At 39.5% G+C, this 15,000-nt stretch overlaps 1 protein-coding gene across 4 annotated transcripts in view; it reads left to right on the forward strand.

Annotated features, from left to right (window-relative positions):
* The first annotated feature begins 2,119 nt into the window (after window positions 1-2,119).
* The window catches only part of phactr4b (phosphatase and actin regulator 4b), a 74,790-nt gene continuing 61,909 nt past the window's right edge, over window positions 2,120-15,000 (forward strand). Inside the window, exon 1 of one of the 4 annotated variants that reach the window (XM_062063270.1) lies at window positions 2,120-2,171. The gene's annotated coding sequence lies outside the window, so the exon portion shown is untranslated. Of the gene's footprint in view, window positions 2,288-2,338; window positions 2,563-2,918; window positions 3,073-15,000 lie in introns of those variants that run through there. The other 3 variants (XM_062063268.1, XM_062063269.1, XM_062063267.1) reach the window with 3 other exon arrangements.

Genomic DNA, 15,000 nt, shown 5'->3' on the forward strand with positions numbered 1-15,000 from the left:
TTCTGCACCTTATTGTTTTTTTTTTATCCTGCACTGCCAACCAGCTAATGCAACGAAATTTCGTTCTTATCTGTACTGTAAAGTTCAAATTTGAACGACAATAAAAAGTAAGTCTAAGTCTAAGACCCACAAACGCTGGCTGAGTAACAACAATATGAACGTTGCATGGACATTTTAGTTTCTGCATCCCACAGGGATTCTTCTTTTGTGTTTCTGCACCTGCGGTTCCCACACAAGGTTGCAACATTGTTTGTCAACACTGTCTGCTCTCATTTTGTCACACATTTGACCCTCTGATGTTCTGTGTACCTACACTCTGTCCTCCCCGTCTAGGCCTGCTCTGTGTGTGTGTGCGTGTGTGTGTGTGTGTGGCCGTGTGGTACACAGAACATCAATTTCCACACTTCTATTAGCCCCGGGTCCAGTGGACCCCGGACATCTTATATGTAATAGAAATGTGTAGGGGGGGTGTATGGTGTGTGTTCATTAAATATGTATTCTGATATATGTTCTTCACAGAAAATGAGCCAAAGCCAGTGAGTCTCAGTTTGAAAAATTAATTAATTGTATAATTTTTCTTTTAATAAAAATCGAAAACGGGTCCCACAGACCCGAACACCACACAAGGGTTAAAAAGAAAAACTAAATTTTAGACCAGAAATATTGTATAAAAACAGTACAATATGTATTACTAACAACTACAGTAGTTTTATTAAGTACTGTAATAATAATGTACAACATTTACCTTGAAAAGTGGACTTCTACTTAGTCTTCTTTAAGCTGATTCTTTCATCAAAGACACCATCAGCAGCTTCTTCATATTTTCATCGATAAATGTCTGCCATTTAGATATTATTTTAACATTCTTGGCTGGCATTAGACTCATTCTACTTCAGTGCGGTGCAGGCTAGCAGGTATACCGTCGAATTGCTTCGCTAAATTGGCAACATGCTCAGTCATGTTTTTGATGATTTCTTTCTTTAATTCAATGAATATCATCCACTTCTTCTCAGCACTGCCCTTTACATTTTTCTTCATGCCCATGTTTTAAAACAAAGTTATGTCAATCTTTTGATATTAGCTAATGCTGGCAATCAGCATCAAGGGTTGGAATTGGGGGTTAAATCACCAAAAATGATTCCCGGGCGCGGCACCGCTGCTGCCCACTGCTCCCCTCACCTCCCAGGGGGTGAACAAGGGGATGGGTCAAATGCAGAGGACAAATTTAATCACACCTAGTGTGTGTGTGACAATCATTGGTACTTTATTATTAATAAGACCAGATGTATTGGTTACATCTTATGGGGTTCACTATGACATTTGCTGCGCCAACTAAAGGTTGGGATGCTTGTAACTCAAATTTTTGTTTGTGACTTAAAACCTAACAATGAGCCAAGAGACAGCTCATATCTAAAAACACTCTTAAGTTGAGGCACTACTGTACATGCAAATAAAAATACATTATCTATCTATGATGATATATATGTTAATATTTAACATATATATTAACAAATTAGTGGCATGATGCGGGGACGACTTGTCCAGGGGGTTTATTTGTTACAATAATGGTTTATCAAAACTACACTACATGGGTTATAATAATAAATAACTGAACAACTGTAAGTAATACAGTAATGGAGAAAGAGTGGTTAAAATGTGCATATTTGCTATGACGGCAGTTGCCCAATAGATGGCAAACTCAAGCCAGAAGAGCTCTGATGTTTAGGCGAAACCTCAACATTTATTTTTATCTTAAGCGGAATGAACTCTAGAAATGTCAAATACTTTTAAAATGTTCATCTAGCAGGTCACATAAGCTATAGCGAGCAATACTTTCAAGCCTTATAATACGACGCGGGGTCGTTATATAGCTTCTCTGAAACGATTGCTAACTATAAACATTATTACGTGTTAGTCCTGTGTCGGAATAGATTTACTTATTGACGGCGTTTTGTCGAGAAAAAAGTCGACATTTGGAGGAAGTTTCTTAGCTAGGTAGCTGGCTAATAATCCCCCGCCTTCTTTCCTACCCTGATTGCCGCACCGCAATGCCTTGTGGGTAATGAAGTTTTACGTATACGCAGGAGCTCGGTCCACAACGTCCACAGAGGAGGCACAGGCCTCCATCGAGGACTACCGGTACCACCATGCCCAGCTCGGGATGACTTCCGGTAAAGCTTGGACTTTGACGTTTCCACGGTTGGAAGTGGGTGAAAGTGTTCGTGGGAGATATTTTCACGTTGGCTGAGTGTTTTTTTTTTATATATATAGTCGAGGGCGGAGAACGGTGAGTCAGGAAGGAGGAATGTGTGTGAATTGTGCTATGCGGAGTTTGTTTGTTTGGAGCGATGAGAATAACCGAAGTTGGCTGATCCGCAATGAGACAACATTGACATGATCAGTGCTTTATTGTGCGTGAATGTGCAATAACGTCCCTCCACTTGTCATGAGAAGCACTTAATATGTTTTATGGATTACCTGCCTGTAGGAATTATGATACATTTTGCACCTATTCTTTGCACACGACGTCCTCACACAACAAAGGATACGCGGAGACCTGTGGTATGTAGATGATTCTCTCTGGATGTACCTTAAACACGCCTTATAACTGAATACCTTATATTTGAAGCTGTTTCGACTGATCGATATTGCATATTGATGACATGTTTTAGCTGTAGGGCCTGTGAACGGGTATGCTACACTACGTCAGACCAGGTCGATTTAAAACATATATGGAATTATGCGCCAAATTACTGATTCGGAATAATAGAGTGTGTATTTAAAACACACTTGACAGTTGAAATACACAAGACGAGTCATGTAGACTTCTGGCGTGTAAGGTGTTGGGGAAAATAATTTTATTGTGAAAAGAAATGGCCGGATGTTGTCGTTCTTTCCCCTTGAGACCGGGTGACTATTATCTATAGTCTCTCCTGGCGCGAGGACACCTTCGAGGCTGAAAGGACTGGATGCCGGAAGTATTACTACTAACATTATTCCTCCTATACACCCGGAATTTAGCGGCTGCCGCCCCTGAGTCTCGTCTCGCTTTACGCCGCGTCATCCATCCAGGTAATGTGTACCTTGAAACAGGACTAAAACGCTTAAGTGATCGACAGGGGATCATATCGTTACAGTTGTAAAGTAGCACGCCATGTAGCGCTGATTCGCTGTCGGAGGACCTGATTAAGGAATGGCTGTTGTGGGTGCCATGTGGAATATTAGTCATTTCATAACATAGTTACTGACAAAATAAGCATTTTAAGTTGTTTCTGTGTGTACAAGTTGTATCGATTGTTTCTGGTTTGTGAACCTTTATGTTAGCCACTCCCAGGGACGTCACTTGGATTAAAAGGAACTGGGGGCATGGTCCCTAGGGGTGCGTACACTATTTTTTTGTTCAGGTTTAAACGGACTTAAGTACTTTTTTTTTGCTTGTAGAGTTCGTTTGGTCAAGTGTGAAAGCAGTCCAAGACTTTTAAGGTCTGGGCTAAACCGGGGGACTGAAACCCGCCTGAGAGATGGGTCTCGGTCTGCCTGCCAGCAGACTGTACTCTGTAGTGAGGCATGTGTGTACGCCAACCATACCGAAACACCGTATATGATGTCATTAAATGCCAGCGTTGCATAGCAACACCCAACGTAAGGCTGAGTGAAAATCAGAAGATATCAATCAATCAATCAATGATTATTTATATAGATTTATATAGCCCTAAGTCACAAGTGTCTCAAGATATGATATCCATCCATCCATTTCCTACCGCTTGTCCCTTTCCGGTTGTCGCGAGTGGTGTTAAATAGAAGTCCAGTCCTGTGCATTTTGTGCATTATAGGGATGTAACAATTTACAGTGTTAGTGATAAACCCTCGTAAAACTCCCTCCCGCCATCAGTGTGTGAAGGTGTGTGTGTGAATGGATGAATGTGGAAATACTGTCAAAGCGCTTTCAGTACCTTGAAGGTAGAAAAGCGCTATACAAGTATAACCCATTTATCATTTATTTATAACGTCACTATTTACCGATAGTTATGATGTGCAATCGATCAGCCTCGGACAATTTTTGTGAAATACACGTGATTGGCCAATGCGATTAATGCCTTTTAATGCTAATCACAAATATAAAATATATTTTCTGGGTGATGATTTATGAAGTGGCGACTTGTCCAGGGTGTATCCTGTGTTTCTGTCTGTCTATCTATCCATTTTTCCATCTATCTATCCAATTCACATTATTTATATAGCACATTTAAACAACAAAAATGTTTCCAAAGTCCATCCATCTACCGCTTGTCCCTTTCGGAGTTGCGGGGGGTGGTGCTGGTGCTGGAGCCTATCTCAGCTGCATTCGGGCGGAAGGCAGGGTATACCCTGGACAAGTCACCACCTCATTGCAGGGCCAACACAGATAGACAGACAACATTCACACTCACATTCACACACTAGGGCCAATTTAGTGTTGCCTATCCCCAGGTGTATGTCTTTGGAGGTGGGAGTAAGCCGGAGTACCCGGAGGGAACCCACACAGTGACGGGGAGAACATGCACACTCCACACAGAAGGATTCCGAGCCCAGGATCGAACTCGGGACCTTTGTATTGTGAGGCACATGCACTGCAAAGTGCTGCACAAAAATATTAAAACAAGACTCAAATACTATCCTTAGCTCCACTAATGACTGAATGAAAACAAAATAAATAAATCTAAAACCAATTTAAAAACAATATGAAAATAAATATGATTAAAAACGATTTTAAAGGGTAAAACCAATTAAAATAAAAAATATAAATTACAATTTAAAAACACAGAGGACCACACAACTCATGTAGTGTTAAAAGCCAGAAAATAAAAGTGGGTCTTAAGACGTGACTTAAAACACTCCACTGTAGGAGCAGTTTTAACATGGAGGTGCAAAGTGTTCCAGAGCTTAGGGCTGACCACAGAGAAGGCCCTGTCTCCCCTGGTTTTAAGTCTCGTCTTGGGCACCACGAGCTGGAGTACATACATATATACATATGTATGTATGTATGTATATATGTATGCATGACCATACATATGTGTATATTCATGCAGGCATGCATGCATATACACATACTATATGTATGGTCATGTACAAACCCTGTTTCCATATGAGTTGGGAAATTGTGTTAGATGTAAATATAAACGGAATACAATTGATTTGCAAATCCTTTTCAACCCATATTCAATTGAATGCACTACAAAGACAAGATAGTTGATTTTCAAACTCATAAACTTTTTTTTTTTTTTGCAAATAATAATTAACTTAGAATTTCATGGCTGCAACACGTGCCAAAGTAGTTGGGAAAGGGCATGTTCACCACTGTGTTACATGGCCTTTCCTTTTAACAACACTCCGTAAACGTTTGGGAACTGAGGAGACACATTTTTTAAGCTTCTCAGGTGGAATTATTTCCCATTCTTGCTTGATGTACAGCTTAAGTTGTTCAACAGTCCGGGGGTCTCCGTTGTGGTATTTTAGGCTTCATAATGCGCCACACATTTTCAATGGGAGACAGGTCTGGACTACAGGCAGGCCAGTCTAGTACCCGCACTCTTTTACTATGAAGCCACGTTGATGTAACACGTGGCTTGGCATTGTCTTGCTGAAATAAGCAGGGGCGTCCATGGTAACATTGCTTGGATGGCAACATATGTTGCTCCAAAACCTGTATGTACCTTTCAGCATTAATGGCGCCTTCACAAATGTGTAAGTTACCCATGTCTTGGGCACTAATACACCCCCATACCATCACAGATGCTGGCTTTTCAACTTTTGCACCTATAACAATCCAGATGGTTCTTTTCCTCTTTGGTCCGGAGGACACGACGTCCACAGTTTCCAAAAACAATTTGAAATGTGGACTCGTCAGACCACAGAACACTTTTCCACTTTGTATCAGTCCATCTTAGATGAGCCCAGGCCCAGCGAAGCCGACAGCGTTTCTGGGTGTTGTTGATAAACGGTTTTCGCCTTGCATAGGAAAGTTTTAACTTGCACTTACAGATGTTGCGACCAACTGTAGTTACTGACAGTGGGTTTCTGAAGTGTTCCTGAGCCCATGTGGTGATATCCTTTACACACTGATGTCGCTTGTTGATGCAGTACAGCCTGAGGGATCGAAGGTCATGGGCTTAGCTGCTTACGTGCAGTGATTTCTCCAGATTCTCTGAACCCTTTGATGATATTACGGGCCGTAGATGGTGAAATCCCTAAATTCCTTGCAATAACTGGTTGAGAAAGGTTTTTCTTAAACTGTTCAACAATTTGCTCACGCATTTGTTAACAAAGTGGTGACCCTCATGACCATCCTTGTTTGTGAATGTCTGAGCCTTTCATGGATTCTACTTTTATACCCAATCATGGCACCCACCTGTTCCCAATTTGCCTGTTCACCTGTGGGATGTTCCAAATAAGTGTTTGATGAGCATTCCTCAACATTATCAGTATTTATTGCCACCTTTCCCAACTTCTTTGTCACGTTTTGCTGGCATCAAATTCTAAAGTTAATGATTATTTGCAAAAAAAAAATTGTTTATCAGTTTGAACATCAAATATGTTGTCATTGTAGCATATTCAACTGAATATTTGTTGAAAATGATTTGCAAATCATTGTATTCCGTTTATATTTACATCTAACACAATTTCTCAACTCATATGGAAACGGGGTTTGTACTATAATCATAAGGGGGCTTAGGAACTATAGGGTATTCCATAGGGACGCTAAAATAGACCTAACAACGTGCATAGCCACTCTCCTAAAGCAACATTTCCTCTGGTTCAATCAGCCTCGGCCCTATTAGCTCCTGAAGTCAATTTGAGAAAATGCCTGCTGGCGCTGGAGCTCTTTCCATACACTACCAATTGGCTGCCACTCTTTAATGGGCCCTTAAGAGTCAGCCTACTTGATTGATTTGTTCACAGCTAAGATTGAGCTGAGGTGCCAAATAAAAAGAAAAAAAGAAAAAGTATCATCTTCTCTGTCTTCACCCTGCGTCACCTGACTGGTAGCAATATGTAGTTGTGAATAGATTAATTAAATCTGCGCCATATGGATGGGGTCTACTTGGCCATTAAACCTACAGGAAAATAAAACGATCCATAAATATATATAACAGCCACTCATTTGTGAGGTCATCTACCTCAAATTAGGGCCTGGCTCACTACATGTGTTATTTCGCCTTCATCCAAAATGTTTTGTATGAAATTGTTCCACAAAACTCTTCAAACCACATCTTTTCCACCATTGGATGCTTGAACAGAAAAAGGCATAAACTATTCCCACTAACCTGTAAATATATTGCGATAAAGCCTGTTTCGCGGGTTTCCCTGCTCATCAGGGGATTTTATTATAAAATCCCCTGAAGATCAGGGAAACCGGGTGGAATTATTTCCCATTCTTGCTTGATGTAGAGCTTAAGTTGTTCAACAGTCCGGGGTCTCCGTTGTCGTATTTTAGGCTTCATAATGCGCCACACATTTTCAATGGGAGACAGGTCTGGACTACAGGCAGGCCAGTGTAGTCTAGTACCCGCACTCTTTTACTATGAGGCCACACGTGGCTTGGCATTGTCTTGCTGAAATAAGCAGCGGCGTCCATGAAAAAGACGTTGCTTGGATGGCAACATATGTTGCTCCAAAATCTGTATGTACCTTTCAGCATTAATAGTGCCTTCACAGATTTGTAAGTTACCCATGCCTTGGGCACTAATACACCCCCATACCATCACATATGGTGGATTTTGAACTTTGCGCCTATAACAGTCCGGCTGGTTCTTTTCTTCTTTTGTCCGAAGGACACAACGTCCACAGTTTCCAAAAACAATTTGAAATGTGAACTCGTAAGACAACAGAACACTTTTCCACTTTGCATCAATCCATCTTAGATGAGCTCGAGCCCAGCGAAGCCGGCGGTGTTTCTGGCTGTCGTTGATAAATGACTTTCGCTTTGCATAGTAGAGTTTTAACTTGGACTTACAGATGTAGCGACAAACTGTAGTTACTGACAGTGGTTTTCTGAAGTGTTCCTGAGCCCATGTGGTGATATCTTTTACACACTGATGTCGCTTGTTGATGCAGTACCGCCTGAGGGATTGAAGGTCACGGGTCTTGTCGCTTACGTGCAGTGATTTCTCCAGATTCTTTGAACCTTTTGATGATAATTTTATCCTTAAACTGTTCGACAATTTGCTCACGCATTTGTTCACAAAGTGGTGACCCTCGCCCCATCCTTGTTTGTGAATGACTGAGCATTTCATGGAAGCTGCTTTTATACCCAATTATGGCACCCATCTGTTCCCAATTAGCCTGTTCATCTGTGGGATGTTCCAAATAAGTGTTTGATGAGCTATCCTCAACTTTTTCAGTCTTTTTTGCCAGCTTTTTTTTAAACATGTTGCAGGCATCAAATTCCAAATGAGCTAATATTTGCAAAAAATAACAACGTTTCTCAGTCCGAACATTAAGTATCTTGTCTTCGCAGTGTATTCAATTGAATATAGGTTAAAAAGGATTTGCAAATCATTGTATTCTGTTTTTTTTACGAATTACACAACGTACCAACTTCACTTGTTTTGGGTTTTGTATATACATATTAGGGGTGTGGGGAAAAATCGATTCGAATTTGAATCGCGATTCTCACGTTGTGCGATTCAGAATCGATTCTCATTTTTAAAAAATCGATTTTTTAAATGTATTTATTTATTAATTTGTTTCCTTTTTTTTTTATTTTAATTTTTTTATTAATCAATCCAACAAAACAATACACAGCAATACCATAACAATGCAATAAAATTCCAAAACCAAACCCGACCCAGCAACACTCAACAATTGAGAGGAGACACAAACACGACACAGAACAAACCAAAAGTAGTGAAACAAAAATGAATATTATCAACAACAGTATCAATATTAGTTACAATTTCAACATAGCATTGATTAAAAATCCCTCATTGACATTATCATTAGACATTTATAAAAACAAAAAAAAAGAGAACATTAGTGTCACAGCGGCTTACACTTGCATCGCATCTCATAAGATTGACAACACACTGTGTCCAATATTTTCACAAAGTTAAAATAAGTCATATTTTTGGTTCATTTAATAGATAAAACAAATGTACATGATTGCAATCAGTTGATAAAACATTGTGTTTTACAATTATAAAAGCTTTTTACAACAATCTACTACTCTGCTTGCATGTCAGCAGACTGGGGTATATCATGCTGAAATCATATCTATAGAATGAATAGAGAATCCAATGTTTCCCATAAACTGCCAAGATACCTGTGGCGGTGGGGGCGTGGCTATGGGCGTGGTCACCATGACATCAGCGACTAATTTGCATAATTTACTACGATGATGTGATTTTCTCTAAAAAGGCTCAAAAAATGTATACTTACTAATTAATAATAACAGTTTTGTTTTAAACGTCCATCCATCCATCCATTTTACAATATAATTACAACACTTTATGTACATATTTATATACAGATTTGAACAATAAGTTATTCACTGAAATATATTTATTAATTGTGGTTCTTACACAAAATATATCTTATAAAATATAAAAGCTAAAATGTCTCTTAAAGCTCTGCCACTTTAATTAGTGCATACTAAATCATTTAACTTTAGCCTACTACTGCAACCATATTATTTACCAGCAACATAAAGTGAAACAGAGGCAGAGGTGTCCTGCCACAGTCAGTAACAAATAAACAGAAAACAGTAGTGGTCAAATACAAATAAGGCAACAAGAGAAGTATCCCACACTTCTCTTTTGTAAAGTAAATCTGAACAGCCTATATGGGCATCTACATCAACTTTATGATTTGCCTGAGAAGCTGGACAGGACAAAAAAATGTTTTTTTTTAATTAATTAATTTTTTTAATTTGTGGCGTACGTAATTCTTTCGTGGCGGGCCGCCACAAATAAATGAATGTGTGGGAAACACTGGAATCGTTTTGAATCGGGAAAATATCGTTTTTGAATCGAGAATCGCGTTGAATCGGAAAAAAAAAAATCGATTGTGAATCGAATCGTGACCCCAAGAATCGATATTGAATCGAATCGTGGGACACCCAAAGATTTGCAGCCCTAATACATATACAAAAGCAAATCCTTTTAAACTTATATTCAATTGAATATATGCAAAGACAAGATATTTAATGTTCAAACTGGGAAACACATTTTTTTTGCAAATAATCATTAACTTAGAATTTAATGGCAGCAACACATTGCAAAAAAGTTGGCACAGGAGCATTTTTACCACTGCGTTACATGGCCTTTCCTTTTAACAACACACATTTAATCCACAATTAAAATTACACAGGAATAAAAATACACAAAAATATTTAAATTACATGATAATAAGCAATTTAAAATACAAGCACAATACATAGAGTATGCAAGTTACAAATCAGTGGGCGGTCAGGCTACAGTATTTTAGCAGCTTCATTTAAAGTGCAGATGTTGGCCCTGTGATGAGGTGGCGACTTGTCCAGGGTGTACGCCGCCTTCCACCCGAATGCAGCTGAGATAGGCTCCAGTTGATGTTATATTTCCTCTTGATCGGAAACAGCGCAGCATGCCATACCCGGTGAAAGGCTATTTTTAAGTCTACGAACATGTGGTGAAGATGTTGTTGATGCTGCAGGTATCATTCACAAATGATTCTTAAATTGAATATCTGTTCTGTGGTGCGCCGCCTTGCCCTAAATCCAGCCTGTTCTTCAGCTATGATTAGTTCAGCTTGAGGTTTTCACCTATTTAGTATTATTTTCAGTAGGACTTTGCTGGGATGGCTAATAAGATTGATGGTGCGGTAGTTTTGGCACAGATGGAGATTTCCTTTTTTCAGAACTGTGATAATGAGTGATTGAGTCCATGATGTAGGCCACTCACTACTCTGCCAGATTTTGTTGCACAGGATGGTGAGGGTGTCGATCATGGCTGCTCCCCCTGCTTGTACAAGCTCTGCTAGGATGTTGTTCACTCGGGCTGTTTTTCCTTCTTTTAGTGCCTTGACTGCTGTCTCAACTTCTTCACTGAGAATAAGAAGCTTATCTTTGTCCTCCGTGGCACGCAAATGCAGCTGAGATAGGCTCCAGCACCCCCTGGGACCCCAAAAGGGACACGCGGTAGAAAATGGATGGATGGATTTAGGACATGTCAGGACTGTTGGGTCTCCACTTTTCGTGTTTTTGTAGAGCTCAGAGCAGTATTCTGTCCATCAGTCTAGGATCGTCTGTTCTTCCGCTAGTTATTCTCCGATCTTGCTCTGGATTGCAGGGCCTTTGATCTGTTTTGTGCTTGTTAGCTCCTTAACAGTTTGGTATGCCTTCTTGGTGTTGTTGGCATTCTGGCTGCTCTCCATTTCTTGGCACGTTCCCTCAATCCAGTTCTGGTTTGCTGAATGCATGCTTTTCTTATTGTTGTTATTCATTACTCTATAAGCATCAGATCCTTCATGTGGGTTCCTACTCTTCTTCAGGGCTCTTCGCTTGTCACACAAATCTAGCAGTTCATTAGTGACACAAGGTTTCTTCTTTGAGTGTAGTTTGCCAAGGATCTCAGTGGCTTTTTCAGTTACGACTGTTCAACGTGGTGGTCATGCTATTGACATCAATTTCTTCTGCACCTAGGATGAGCAGTGGTGCAAACTTGGCTTCTATCCTTGCTCTGAAGACTTCTGCCACCTCAGGGTCTTGCAGTTTATCCAGATCAAACTTTATTCTAGTGCACTTGGAGCTTTTGATTTTCTTCAAGCGTCGACGAAAAGACATCAGGACGAGGACATTCACTCTCAAAGACTGCTTTTGGAAAGCTGTGTGTCCTACCGGTAATGACGCTTGAGTGGAAGCGCTTCTTGACCAAGATGTAATCAAATGGTTATGGTACTCTCCATCGTCTAGAGGCCTTATGGAGAAACACCGAATTAAAAAAAAGTTGAGCAAAAAGGTGACAATTAACATTTTGGCCTGCTGGTGAAAGTGGGCCACCAGTCCCTACGGTGTATGTTACTTTCTAGGGCAGTGACGCTCAACTGACCTTGATAGGAAACCGACATCCTCATCCATTCTTTTCCAAGTGGGCTTCAGACTATAGATTAGATGAGACAGATGCAGCACTATTCTCCAAAACTTTGCTTGAACTGCAGTGACTTTGTCTGGGTCGAAATCAGGTGTTCACTACTGCCGTGTGTCTTATTTGCCCCAACGTCAAACACTATTCAGCAGAGTCCTGGGACTGCAGTTAATGATTTTCCTCCGCTGGCCTTTGCGCCCAAATCCAGAGCCTGAGAGTGTAGAAGCATACTGCTATTTAAGGATTGGCACAACCCAGCCAGCTGCTGCCATTTCCTCTCCTGTTGTAATTGAATTAGCGCAAGTAAAGTGTAGCGGCGTGGGTGTGTGCACGCCACACATGGTTTTACAGTCACATCTTTAAGGATTTGTTTGTCATCATGGATACGTTCGCATGCCTGATGGTTGAGTGTATTTTTTTGTGTGGTGTAGAAGCTGGACAATAAAGAAAATCCCCTGCTGGTGTCATCCATGCTGTTAATGAAGAGCCTGTTGGGTGACACAGTAGCTTGTCTGCCTCCTTAAAGACAGGTTTATTGTGTTTATCGATAAAGTCAGTTGTTCTAATGAATCGCTAAAGATGTCAGCAAAAGTCACTTTTCAGCAGCAGTGAACAAAAGGCTATAACGCACACTTGAAGTTTTTATATGGCATCATTATGTATTATTATGGCAGACAGTGATTAAGGTGAGTATATTTTCAGGTGAAAATACTTCTTGTTGGTGTTTATAAAGTTGGTAGAGGGCTAACATGTTGAGGGAAGTAGGCCACCAACATCCTATTTTCATGAACACCATATGAGGCCGTGTGTGTGTGTGTGTGTGTGTGTGTGTGTGTGTGTGTGTGTGTGTGTGTGTGTGTGTGTGTGGCTGTGTTTTTTGCTCATTATACATATTTACACAAATTATGTGGCCTACTTTGACACATGCATACTTTACATTTGCAGCTAAAGTGGCAGAAAATGCCCTTGTGTGTTTTGATTAGGGCTGGATAAAATAATGGATTTGATCGATTATGGATCAATATTTTTTAAGTTTTGCAACATTAGTTCTAGGGATGTAATGATATAAAAATGTCATATCATGGTTATTGTGACGAAAATTATTACGGTTATCATCATCGCTATATTGTTAGACGTGTTCAAAAAGTACAGACACTGAAATCTTTAGAATTTTTCAAATAACGAAAATAAATTGAGCCACTGTTAGAAGGACCACTATTTTTCATGTTTTGAGTTTCTGATCCTTCACTGATACGGGTGTCCTGGCGGGCTTTGTGTTGTCTTACTCTGTTCAGCGGTCCTTGAACGCACCGTAAAAACACCTTTTGTGTCTCATATCTTCGAGTATACAGTTTATCAATCACTCTGTGCTGAGAGAGCACAGCTTTTAGGTTCAAAGTCCACAATTGAATAGCTTAGTTGCTCAGACAGTAATGTGCATAGACACGTTTAGATTGGGGTATGTTGTGTCTTAATGGGGAAAGACGTTGATGTGTCTTGTATTCATGTTTTCATTTAAGCTAGTAAGGTAGCGCCAGACCGTCCGTGAATTTATCAAAGTGGGTCTATTAATCAGGATTTTTCGATAATTTTAATTTAAAACGGTACTATTAACCGTCAAGGGTTTTGCCGCAGTTATCAATACCATTTATCGTTACATCCCTAATATATTCCCATGGCATAATCTCGAAATCGAATCGATTTGGGAAATTGGACGTGATACCCATACCTTTTTTTGACAATTCTGCAGCTATTGAATATTTTCGTAATTGGAATTCCACTGAAAATCAGACAAAAACTTGTTTTTGTTCGGTTAAATAGCAATTATAAATACACAAGAGAAAATAATAAATTTTACTTAATAATGAGTGAGCAATTTCTTTCAATTTAAAGTGACTAAGACTAAATATTCATGGCTGTACTGGAACACTAAACTTACACCAACTGACGAGAAATAAGAAAAAAACTTTTTTTTTAAAGTTTTTGCCGTGTTTAAACTAAAATAAAGGTAACTATTTCAGTATAGCACATTAGACAGCATTGTTACTTGATATTTTATCCATTAACAAAAAGTGAGACACACTATACAGACAATACACATTATAGTCTGATTAGTGAACTAAAGAAAATGTTCCATCTTTTTAACTCAAAGCGCTGTTGTGATATCAGAATCAGCCTTTTTGGCCAAGTATGTTTAACACATTTTTGCTGTGTTTTTTGTTTATTTTACAGTCAAACCTCAATTGATGAACTTACTTGGTTCTTGAACATGGTCCTTGAATATAAATATTTGTATAGTGAAGCAGAGAAACAATAAGAAACAATGTAAATATGAATAATGGGTTCCAGCCTCGACAAAAGTTCATATTTTAGTGAAGGTTTGTACACTTTGAACACAATATAAAGTGCTATACAGTACTGTATATCAAACATAACAAGGGGGTGATGTATCAGCCTTTTATGTATTAAAAATGTCAAAACAACAACAACAAGAAGATGCTTTACCCTGCTCTGCCAAGACACACACACACACACTGAAGCCATTATGGTGCTCTCTCACAAACAAAATCACAGAAATCCTTAAATTCAACAACATATTGCTGATACAATAATAAACATTTAAACTAGTAAAATGCATACACATTAACAACAGCAGACAACTGACCAGAAAGTAGCAGACAGAGAGAGGTAGGGAAAAAGGAGAAGGAGAGGGAAGCCATACTTGTCTGCGTGTTTGTGCTTTGGAAGAGCAAGGGGCCGGTCTGGAACAAGAGAACAGATAGTGTCTTCTCCTCCGCTGTAATATAATTATGTTCTGGCATATATTCCCAGAAAAGACACATCACAATTAAAACTTAATTTGGTTACTTACTATGATGTGCTTTGGTCATGCTTGTGA

This window comes from Entelurus aequoreus, linkage group LG11 (genome assembly GCF_033978785.1).
Source record: "Entelurus aequoreus isolate RoL-2023_Sb linkage group LG11, RoL_Eaeq_v1.1, whole genome shotgun sequence".
Taxonomy (NCBI): Eukaryota; Metazoa; Chordata; class Actinopteri; order Syngnathiformes; family Syngnathidae; genus Entelurus; species Entelurus aequoreus.